Here is a 12,793-nt window from a genome sequence, read left to right as displayed (position 1 = left end):
GCGTTTTTACAAAATTACATCGTATTATTTATTCTGTTTACAATGTAAACGAAATAATTTTGAACGTATTTCGTTTACAGTGTAATATGTGAAAATTTCTAGACACATATTACGTAATATGTGAAAGTTGATGTACTCCACATATTTTTCGTTTACAGTCGTTCAAAATTATTTCATTTACACTATAAACGAAATACGAATACTTGTAATTATAAAAAAATTAATTTTTGTAGGTATAAAATATAATTTTTAAAATAATAAAATAGTATTAAAAATATAATTTTTACCGATTTAAAAAATAAAATTCGATATATGTTTGTTACTGTCTTAATTAATTTATATAATTCGAATCGGGTAAAGTACTAATTTGGTCCCATACGTTTGAGGTGAATTCTGTTTTAGTCCCTAACGTTTAAAGTGTTCTATTTAAATCCAAAATAGTTTTGATTTGCATCAATCAGATCCTACCGTTAAGTGGGTGTGAAAAACTTAACGGCGTGTCCGACGTGGCAAAGGAGAGGGGACAGGGGTTAATAGACGTGTAATAGTTCTCGCCTTTGGATAGAACGCATACTTACCCTGATTCTTCTTCTTCTTCTTGTGAAGCACGAAACGATAAAAAAATCCCACAAACCCTACCGGTCGTCACTCAAGGGTTGCGATTCGCAGCTAGAGAAGTGATATTGTCCTTCAGTAACGTTAAAGGTTCACAAAAGCAGTTAGTTTGAAACCCTTCCTTTCCGGAAGAAGATCGTATCAGGTATTCCTTTATCAAATCTCCTCAACCCATTTGGTTTTTATCTTAATGCATGTTGATTTGTAATGATGCATGTTGATATGTGATTATTTTGTTTTATAGTTTCATATTCGTTTCTTGTTTTGTTTTGGAAGTTTTTATTTTGACCTAGTGATTGCATTTATGCATTTTTGTTGTTGTTGATCAATGTGAGAATTTTATGAAGTCTATTATTTTTGTCTAATAGATCGTTCGGAGAATGAGTTATTTTAGTATCAAGATACACCATGGGAGAAAGTTTGGGTTTGATGGTGAACCTTTACACTATGTGGGGGTGAGACTTCGATAGTAGACTACTGTGATGAAGATAGGTGGAGTAGGTTCGAGGCCATCGAGATAGTGGTCGAACAGGAATATGTGGCAGAGAACATCGCTGCAATGTGGTATAAGTCTCCAAAAGATGAAACAGATGTAGGACTGAGGATGCTTCACACAGACAAGGATGCAATGGACATGGCTAGAATTTGAATGAGGGACAACATGGTGGAGCTTTTTGTTGTTCACAAAGATGGTGCTATTGCTAGAAAAGGCTGCACCATTGAGAAATTTGAAGAGATAGATGGTGGTGAGGCTGCTGCACCCACTGCAGGGACTGTTGGGCCTGGTCCAATTATGCTGCACAAGGCCCAATCATCTGCTTAGGCCAAGGTGGGTAAGAAGCCCAAGGTGGTGACAGAAGCCTAAAATGATATGTTGGAGGATGATGATAAAGAGAGGTCAGATTTTTCAGGTGATAATGAATCTGAGGATAATGATGATGAGCGGATATTTTATACGCTTTTTGGTGGTATTTTCATGTAGTTTTTAGTATGCTTTAGTCACTTTTTAGTATATTTTTATTAGTTTTTATGCAAAAATCACATTTCTGGACTTTACTATGAGTTTGTGTGTTTTTTTGTGATTTCAAGAATTTTCTGGCTGAAATTGAGGGACCTGAGCAAAAATCTGATTCAGAGGCTGAAAAAGGACTGCAGATGCTGTTAGATTCTGACCTCCCTGCACTCGGAATGGATTTTCTGGAGCTAAAGAAGTCCAGTTGACGCGTTCCTAATTGCGTTGGAAAGTAGACATCTTGGGCTTTCCATCAATATAAAATAGTTTATACTTTTCCCAAGATTTGATAGCGCAAACTGGCGTTTAAACTCTAGCTTTTACCCTTTTTTGGCGTTAAACGCCAGAACTGGCATAAAAGTTGGAGTTAAACGCCCAAACTGGCACCAAAGCTGGCTTTTAACGCCAGAAATAGCCTATGCACGTGAAAACTTCAATGCTCAGCCCAAGCACACACCAAGTGGGCCCCGGAAGTGGATTTCTGCACTATCTATCTTAGTTTACCAATTTTCTATAAACTTAGGTTACTAGTTTAGTATAAAAACTACTTTTAGAGATGCATTTTGTACCCTATGACATTTTACATCTGAATTTTGTATCTTCTATGGCATGAGTCTCTAAAACTCCATGATTGGGAGTGAGGAGCTCTGCTGTGTCTCAATGGATTAATGCAATTACTACTGTTTTTCATTCAATCATGCTTGTTTCCATTCTAAGATATTCATTCACATTTCAACATGATGAATATGATGATCCGTGACACTCATCATCATTCTCAACCTATGAACATGTGCCTGACAGCCACTTTTGTTCTACCTTAGATTGAGTGGGTATCTCTTGGGCTTCTGGTTCATGAGTTTGATTGCCTCTCCTAACAACAGAGCATTTAAATCCGTGAGATCAGAGTCTTCGTGGTATAAGCTAGAATCAATTGGCAGCATTCCTGAGATCCAAAAAGTCTAAACATTGTATGTGGTATTTCGAGTAGGATTTAGGAAGGGATGACTGTAATGAGCTTCAAACTCATAAATGTTGGGCGTAGTGACAGTGTGCAAAAGGATCAACAGATTCTATTCCAACATAAATGAGAACCGACAGATGATTAGCCATGTACATGGACCATTTTCACTGAGAGGATGGTGGGTAGCCATTGACAAAGGTGATCCACTAGCATACAACTTGCCATGGAAGGAGCCTTGCGTGCGTGAAGAAGAAGATAGTAGGAAAGCAGAGATTCAGAAGACAGAGCATTTCTAAAACCCCAATCTGATCTCCATTACTGCATAACAAGTACTCTTTATTTCATGTTCTTTTATTTTCTGTAATTAAAACTAAGAATCATTATTGATATCCTGACTAAGAGTTACAAGATAACCATAGCTTGCTTCAAGCTAACAATCTCTGTGGGATCGACCCTTACTCACGTAAGGTATTACTTGGACGACCCAGTGCACTTGCTGGTTAGTTGTGCGGAATTGCAAAAGTGTGATTGTGATTTCGTGTACCAAGTTTTTGGCACCGTTGCCGGGGATTGTTCGAGTTTGAACAACTGACGGTTTATCTTGTTGCTTAGATTAGGAATAAATTATTTTTTTGTTGGTATAGAGTCATCAAATTTGAGTCTTTTATTTTCTTTTCAAAAAAAAAATCTTTCAAAAATAATTTTTCTTTGATTAAATTTTGTGTCAAACTCTTAAATTTGGTGTTCTTTTTGTGTTCTTATGAGTCTTCAAAGTGTTCTTGAGTCTTCTTTGTGTTTTGATCTTAAAATTTTTAAGTTTGGTGTTCCTTGGTGTTTTCCCTCCAAATTTTCGAAAACAAGGAGCATTAGATCTAAAAATTTTAAGTCTTGTGTCTTTTGTGTGTTTTTCTCTCTCCTCATTAAAAATTTAAAAATAAAAAATATATCTTTTCCTTTAATTACTCATAATTTTAGAATTTTTAGTCTTATTTTATTACTTTGATTGAAAAATTTTAAGTTTGGTGTTTTCTTATTAAGAAAGTCTTAATCTTTAAAATTTTAAAATCCTATCTTTTCAAAACTTCCTAACCACTTTCTCTCTCTTCACTTTCGAAAATCACCACCCAAAATTTTTTTCAAATCCTTTTAATTAATTAATTATTTTAGTTTCCAATTTTCTTTTATTTTCGGTTTTCAAAAAAATAAAATAAAATAAAATAAAATAAAATTTTACTCATAATTCACATCACCTCTCTTTCTCCATCATGGACCTAAGTGGAACTGAACAGTCTAGAAGGACTCTGGAGTCATATGCTAACCCCACTGCTACTTCACATGGAGGTAGTATCTGTATACCCTCCATTAAGGCTAGCAACTTTGAGCTAAACCCTCAGCTCATTATCATGGTGCAGCAAAATTGCCAGTAATCTGGTCTTCCATAGGAAGAACCTATTGAGTTTCTGGCATAGTTCTTACAAATTGCTGACACAGTACGTGATAAGGAAGTAGATCATGATGTCTACAGATTACTGATGTTTCCATTTGCTGTAAAAGATCAAGCTAAGAGGTGGTTAAATAACCAACCCAAAGCAAGCATACGAACTTAGAAGCAGATATCAGACAAATTCCTGAATTAATATTTCCCTCCAAAAAGGATGACACAGCTAAGGCTGGATATCCAAGGCTTTAAAAAAGGGGATAATGAATCTCTGTATGATGCTTGGGAGAGGTATAGAGAGATGCTAAGGAAATGCCCCTTTGAAATGTTTTCAAAATGGGTGCAGTTAGACATCTTCTACTATGGGCTTACAGAAAAAGCCTAGATATCTTTAGACCACTCAGCTGGTGGATCTATACACATGAGGAAGACAATTCAAGAGGCTCAAGAGCTCATTGATACAATTGCAAGAAATCAACATCTGTATTTAAATAGTGAATCTTCCGTGAAAGAAGAGGCTAAAGAAGTATCCACTGAAATTAGTCCTCCAAAACAAGTTGTTGAACTTAACCAGCAAATACTTCTCCTAACAAAATAGTTAGCAGAGTTCAAAAAAAATGTTACAAGATACTAAAAATGCTAACAAGAACATGGAGGTACAATTGGATCAGACAAGACAGCAGTTATCTAAACGAATAACAGAAGAGTGCCAAGCTGTTCAACTAAGAAGTGGAAAGACATTGAATATCTCAACTCAAGGCAGCAAAAAGCTAAGAAAGGAATAGCTAACTAAGGATGACCAATTTATTGCCTAAAATCCCTCTGAGGACAGTAAGAGCCCAGAGAAAAATGATTCTGGCGTTCAAACGCCAGAAAAGGGCAGTAACTTGGCGTTAAACGCCCATTTTGCTACCAGTTCTGGCATTCAAATGCCAGAAAAAGGCAGTAACCTGGAATTAAACGCCCAGTCCATGTCCACTTATGGCATTCAAATGCCAGAAAATGGTGAAAAATTGGCGTTGAATGCTTATCCAACCCCTAACCCTGGCGTTCAAACGCTAATGAGGGATCAGATACCTGCAAGTGCTGATAGTAACCCTCCTAAGAAGGCTTCTCCAACCTCCTCTGTAGGAAATAAACCTGCAGAAACTAAGGTTGAGGAATACAAAGCCAAGATTCCTTATCCTCAGAAACTCTGCTAAGCGAAACAGGATAAACAATTTACCCGCTTTGCAAACTATCTCATGACTCTTGAAATAAAGATCCCGTTTGCAGAGGCACTTGAGCAAATACCCTCTTACGCTAAGTTCATGAAAGAGATCTTAAGTCATAAGAAGGATTGGAGAGAAACTGAAAAAGTTTTCCTTACTGAAGAATGCAGTGCAGTCATTCTGAAAAGCTTACCAGAGAAGCTTAAAGATTTCGGAAGCTTTATGATACCATGCACATTAGAGGGTACTTGTACCAAGACAGCTCTATGTGATCTTGGGGCAAGTATCAACCTAATACCTGCATCCACTATCAGAAAGCTTGGCTTGATTGATGAAGTCAAACCAACCCGAATATGCCTCCAACTTGCTGATGGCTCCATTAAATATCCATTAGACGTAATTGAGGACATGATTGTCAAGGTTGGGCCATTTGGCTTTTCCACTGACTTTGTAGTGCTGGAAATGGAGGAGCACAAGAGTGCAACTCTCATTCTAGGAAGACCTTTCCTAGCAACTAGATGAACCCTCATTGATGTCCAAAAAGGGGAGGTGACCCTGAGAGTCAATGAGGATGAGTTTAAGATAAATGATGTCAAAAGCTATGCAGCATCCAGACACATCAAAAGACTGCATGAGTTGATATTATTGACTCCCTGGTGGAAGAAGCCAATATGACTGAGAGTCTCGAATCAGAGCTAGAGGACATCTTTAAAGATGTTCAGCCTGATTTGGAGGAACTAGAGAAAATAGAAGAACCCCTGAAAACTCCTCAGGAAGAGGATAAACCTCCTAAACCTGAGCTCAAATCACTACCACCATTCCTAAAATATGCGTTTCTGGGAGAGGATGCAACTTTTTCTGTGATCATAAGCTCTGCCTTAGATCCACAGGAAGAGAAAACACTACTTTAGGTGCTAAAGACACACAAGACAGCTCTTGGGTGGTCCATAAGTGATCTTAAGGGAATTAGCCCAGCCAGATGCATGCACAAGATCCTATTAGAGGATGATGCTAAGCTAGTGGTTCAACCACAGAGGCAGCTAAATCTGGCCATGAAGGAACTGGTGCAGAAAGAGGTCACTAAATTACTAGAGGCTGGGATTATTTATCCTATTTGTGATAGCCCCTAGGTGAGCCCTGTCCAAGTCGTCCCAAAGAAAGGAGATATGACAGTGATTCATAATGAAAAAAATGAACTGGTTCCTACAAGAACAGTTACAGGGTGGCACATGTGTATTGACTATAGAAGGCTCAATACAGCCACCAGAAAGGATCATTTTCCTTTACCATTCATAGACCAGATGCTAGAAAGACTAGCAAGTCATGATTATTACTGCTTTTTGGATGGCTATTCAGGCTATAACCAAATCGCAGTAGATCCTCAGGATCAAGAGAAAACAGTATTCACATGTCCATCTGGAGTATTTGCCTACAGAAGAATGCCATTTGGTCTGTGCAATGCACCTACAACCTTTCAGAGATGCATGCTCTCTATTTTCTCTGATATGGTAGAAAAATTTCTAGAAGTCTTCATGGATGACTTCTCAGTATTTGGAGACTCATTCAGCTCCTGTCTTGATCATCTAGCACTTGTTCTGAAAAGGTGCCAAGTGACTAACCTGATTTTAAACCGGGAAAAATGTCACTTTATGGTGACTGAAGGAATTGTCCTTGGGCATAAAATTTTGAACAAAGGAATAGAGGTGGATCAAGCTAAGGTAGAGGTAATTGAAAAATTACCACCACCCACCAATGTTAAGGCAATCAGAAGCTTTCTGGGACATGCAGGATTCTACAGGAGGTTTATAAAGGATTTTTCAAAAATCGCAAAACCTCTGAGTAATCTGCTAGCTACTGATACACCATTTGTCTTTGACACAGAGTGTTTGCAGGCCTTTGAGACTCTGAAGGCTAAGTTGGTGACAGCACCTGCCATTTCAGCACCAGACTGGATATTACCATTTGAATTAATGTGTGATGCCAGTGACCATGCTATTGGTGCAGTATTAGGACAAAGGCATAACAAGCTTCTGCACGTCATTTACTATGCCAGTCGTGTTCTAAATGACGCACAAAAGAATTACACAACCACAGAAAAAGAGCTGCTTGCAGTGGTTTATGCCATTGACAAGTTTAGATCCAATTTAGTAGGATCAAAAGTGATTGTATACACTGACTATGCTGCTCTCAAATATCTACTCACAAAGCAGGATTCAAAACTCAAGCTCAGAAGATGGGTGTTGCTTCTGCAAGAGTTTGATATAGAAATAAGAGACAGAAAAGGGACAGAGAACCAAGTAGCTGATCACCTGTCCCGGATAGAACCAATAGTAGGGGCGTCTCTTCCCCTGACTGAGATCTCTGAATCCTTTCCGGATGAGCAACTCTTTGCCATTTAGGAAATACCATGGTTTGCAGACATTGCAAACTATAAGGCTGTAAGATTCATACCCAAAGAGTACAGTAGACAGCAAACGAAAAAATTAATTTCTGATGGAAAGTACTACTTGTAGGATGAACCATATCTCTTTAAGAGATGTGCAGACAGAATGATCCACAGATGCGTGCCTAGAGAAGAAGCACAGAAGATCCTATGGCATTGCCATGGATCACAATATGGAGGACATTTCGGAGGTGAGCGAATGATAAACCCATATTTCATGAGATATTTTGTGCTTAATTTGAGTGATTTATACAATCCCTCACCTACTTATTCACATTAATTGCATGGTTTTACTTTCCCTTCCTTATTATGTCGTATTGTGAAAAACATGTTTCCTTAGCTTTAAAAATTAATTATTTTAATTACCTTTATTTCCATTCGATGCCGTGATTTGTGTGTTGAGTAGTTTCAGATTTTCTAAGGCAGAATGACTTAGAGGATGGAAAAGGAAACATACAAAAATGGAAGGAGAAAGCAAAACGGAGCTTTAAGGAAACTGGTGTTCACGCGATCACATGGACGACGCAATCGCGTGCCAGAAGCGAAGATTCAGCGACGTGGCCGCATGACTGATGTGATCGTGTGCCTTAAGCAGAACGCACATGACGCGGTTGCATGACTGATGGTGCGCGAAATTGTGAACAATACTTTTTCACAACTCTCATAATCCCCGGTAATGGCTCCACAAACGTGGTAGCTCAATACCATGGCATTACACAACTTCGCACAACTAACCAGCAAGTGCACTGGGTCGTCCAAGTAATACCTTACGTGAGTAAGGGTCGATCCCACGGAGATTGTTAGTATTGAAGCAAGCTATGGTCATCTTGTAAATCTTAGTCAGGCAAACTCAAATGTATATGATGATGAATGAAAATAACATAAAAGATAAAGATAGTGATACTTATGTAATTCATTGGTAGGAACTTCAGATAAGCGCATGAAGATGCCTTCCCTTCTGTCTCTCTGCTTTCCTACTGCCTTCATCCAATCCTTCTTACTCCTTTCCATGGCAAGCTCATGTAGGGTTTCACTGTTGTCAGCAGCTACCTCCCATCCTCTCAGTGAAAATACGTCCCTGATGCTCTGTCACAGCATAGGCTAATCATCTGTCGGTTCTCGTTCAGGCCGGAATAATATCCATCGATACTTTTGCGTCTGTCACTAACGCCCTAGCCTGCTAGGAGTTTGAAGCACGTCACAGTCATTCAATCATTGAATCCTACTCAGAATACCACAGACAAGGTTAGACCTTCCGAATTCTCTTGAATGCCGCCATCAGTTCTTGCCTATACCACGAAGACTCTGATCTCACGGAATGGTTGGCTCGTTTGTCAGGCGAGCACTCGGTTGTCAGGCGATCAACCATGCATCGTGCAATCAGGAATCCAAGAGATATTCACTAAGCCTCAGATGCTTGTAGAACAAGAGTGGTTGTCAGTCACTTTGTTCATGAGTGAGAATGGTGATGGGCGTCAATCATCACCTTCATCATGTTGAAGAACAAGTGATATCTTGGACAAAGAACAAGCGGAATTGAATGGAAGAACAATAGTAATTGCATTAATACTCGAGGTACAGCAGAGCTCCACACCTTAATCTATGGTGTGTAGAAACTCCACCGTTGAAAATACATAAGAACAAGGTCTAGGCATGGCCGTGAGGCCAGCCTCCCAAAGTGATCAAAAGATCTAAAGAAAAAGGTTCCAAAGATCAGATGATTTCTAATACAATAGTAAAAGGTCCTACTTATAGAAAACTAGTAGCCTAAGGTGTACAGAAATGAGTAAATGACATAAAAATCCACTTCCGGGCCCACTTGGTGTGTGCTTGGGCTGAGCAATGAAGCATTTTTCGTGTAGAGACTCTTCTTGGAGTTAAACGCCAGCTTTGGTGCCAGTTTGGGCGTTTAACTCCCATTTGGGTGCCAGTTCCAGCGTTTAACGCTGGGATTTCTTGAGGTGACTTTGAACGCCGGTTTGGGCCATCAAATCTTGGGCAAAGTATGGACTATTATATATTGCTGGAAAGCCCAGGATGTCTACTTTCCAACGCCGTTGAGAGAGCGCCAATTAGGCTTCTGTAGCTCCAGAAAATCCCCTTCGAGTGCAGGGAGGTCAGAATCCAACAGCATCTGCAGTCCTTTTTGGTCTCTGAATCAGATTTTTGCTCAGGTCCCTCAATTTCAGCCAGAAAATACCTGAAATCACAGAAAAACACACAAACTCATAGTGAAGTCCAGAAAAGTGAATTTTAACTAAAAATTAATAAAAATATACTAAAAACTAACTAGATCATACCAAAAACATACTAAAAACAATGCCAAAAAGTGTATAAATTATTCGCTCATCACAACACCAAACTTAAATTGTTGCTTGTCCCCAAGCAACTGAAGATCAAATAAGATAAAAAGAAGAGAATATGCAATGAACTCCAAAAACATCTATGAAGATCAGTATTAATTAGATGAGCGGGGCTTTTAGCTTTTTGCCTCTGAATAGTCTTGGCATCTCACTCTATCCTTTGAAATCCAGAATGATTGGCTTCTTTAGGAACTCAGAATCCAGATAGTGTTATTGATTCTCCTAGTTAATTATGATGATTCTTGAACACAGCTACTTATTGAGTCTTGGCCGTGGCCCAAAGCACTCTGTCTTCCAGTATTACCACCGGATACATACATGCCACAGACACATAATTGGGTGAACCTTTTCAGATTGTGACTCAGCTTTGCTAAAGTCTCCAATTAGAGGTGTCCAGGGTTCTTAAGCACACTCTTATTGCCTTGGATCACAACTTTATTCTTTTTTTCTCTTTCTCTTTTTTTTTCGGTTTTTTTTTCGTTTGCTTCCTTCTCTTTTTTTTTTTTTTGTATTCACTGCTTTTTCTTGCTTCAAGAATCATTTTTAATGATTTTTCAGATCCTCAGTAACATGTCTCCTTTTTCATCATTCTTTCAAGAGCCAACATTCATGAACCACAAATTCAAAAGACATATGCACTGTTTAAGCATACATTCAGAGAACAAGAGTATTGCCACCACATCAATATAATTAAACTGTTATAAAATTTAAAATTCATGCAATTCTTTTTCTTTTTCAATTTAAGCACGTTTTTATTCAAGAAAGGTGATGGATTCATAGGACATTCATAACTTTAAGGCATAGACACTAAGACACTAATGATCACAAGACACAAACATGGATAAACATAAGCATAAAAAAATTGAAAAAAAAACAGAAGAACAAATAACAAGGAAATCAAAGAACGGGTCCACCTTAATGATGGCGGCTCTTTCTTGCTCTTGAAGATCCTATGGAGTGCTTAAGCTCCTCAATGTCTCTTCCTTGTCTTTGTTGCTCCTCCCTCATGATTCTTTGGTCTTCTCTAATTTCATGAAGGATGATGGAGTGTTCTTGATGCTCCACCCTTAGTTGTCCCATGTTGGAACTCAATTCTCCTAGGGAGGTGTTTAGTTGCTCCCAATAGTTTTGTGGAGGAAAGTGCATCCCTTGAGGTATCTCAGGGATCTCTTGATGAGAGGGGTCTCTTGTGTACTCCATCCTTTTCTTGGTGATGGGCTTTTCCTCATCAATGGGGGTATCTCCTTCTATGTCAACTCCAACTGAATAACAGAGGTGACAAATGAGGTGAGGAAAGGCTAACCTTGCTAAGGTAGAGGACTTATCCGCCACCTTGTAGAGTTCTTGGGCTATGACCTCATGAACTTCCACTTCTTCTCCAATCATGATGCTATGGATCATGATAGCCCGGTCTATGGTAACTTCGGACCGGTTGCTAGTGGGGATAATTGAGCGTTGTATGAACTCTAACCATCCTCTAGCCACGGGCTTGAGGTCATGCCTTCTCAATTGAACCGGCTTTCCTCTTGAATCTTGCTTCCATTGTGCGCCCTCTTCACATATGATTGTGAGGACTTGGTCCAACCTTTGATCAAAGTTGACCCTTCTTGTATAAGGATGCTCATCTCCTTGCATCATAGGCAAGTTGAACGCCACCCTCACACTTTTCGGACTAAAATCCAAGTATTTCCCCCGAACCATAGTGAGATAGTTCTTTGGATTCGGGTTCACACTTTGGTCATGGTTCTTGGTGATCCATGCATTGGCATAGAACTCTTGAACCATCAAGATTCTGACTTGTTGAATGGGGTTGGTAAGTACTTCCCAACCTCTTCTTCGGATCTCATGGCGGATCTCCGGATATTCACCCTTTTTGAGTGAAAAGGGGACTTCGGGGATCACCTTCTTCAAGGTCACAACTTCATAGAAGTGGACTTGATGCACCCTTGAGAGAAATCTATCCATCTCCCATGACTCGAAGGTGGAAGCTTTTGCCTTCCCTTTCCTCTTTTTAGAGGTTTCTCCGGCCTTGGATGCCATAAATGGTTATGGAAAAACAAAAAGCAATGCTTTTACCACACCAAACTTAAAATGTTTGCTCGTCCTCGAGCAAAAGAAGAAAGAAGAGAGTAGAAGAAGAAGAAATGAAGAAGAGGGAGATGGTGGTGTGTTCGGCCAAAGAGGGAGAGAAGTGGTGTTTAGGTTGTGTGAAAATGAAGGGTTGAAGAAGGGTATATATAGGAGAGAGGGGGGGTAATGGTTCGGCCATTATGGGTGGGTTTGGGAGGGAAAGTGGTTTGAATTTGAAGGGTGAGGTTGGTGGGGTTTTATGAAGGATGGATGTGAGTGGTGAAGAGAAAGATGGGATTTGATAGGTGAAGGGTTTTTGGGGAAGAGGTGTTGAGGTGATTGGTGAATGGGGGAAGAAGAGAGAGAGTGGTGGTGGGGTCCTGTGGGGTCCACAGTTCCTGTGGTGTCAAGAAAAAGTCATCCCTGCACCAAATGGCATCAAAATTCACGTTTTGAGCCATTTCTGGCGTTAAACGCCGGGCTGGTGCCCATTCCTGGCGTTTAACGCCAGGTTCTAGCCCTTTTCTGGCGTTTAACGCCAGTCTGGTGCCCCTTTCTGGCGTTAAACGCCCAGAATGGTGCCAGACTGGGCGTTAAACGCCCAACTGCTAGGCTTACTGGCGTTTAAACGCCAGCAGCATCTTCCTCCAGGGTGTGCTGTTTTTCTTCCTGTTTTTCAT

Source organism: Arachis stenosperma, chromosome 2, assembly GCF_014773155.1.
Source record: "Arachis stenosperma cultivar V10309 chromosome 2, arast.V10309.gnm1.PFL2, whole genome shotgun sequence".
Classification (NCBI taxonomy): domain Eukaryota; kingdom Viridiplantae; phylum Streptophyta; class Magnoliopsida; order Fabales; family Fabaceae; genus Arachis; species Arachis stenosperma.
This window is presented reverse-complemented; position numbering follows the sequence as displayed.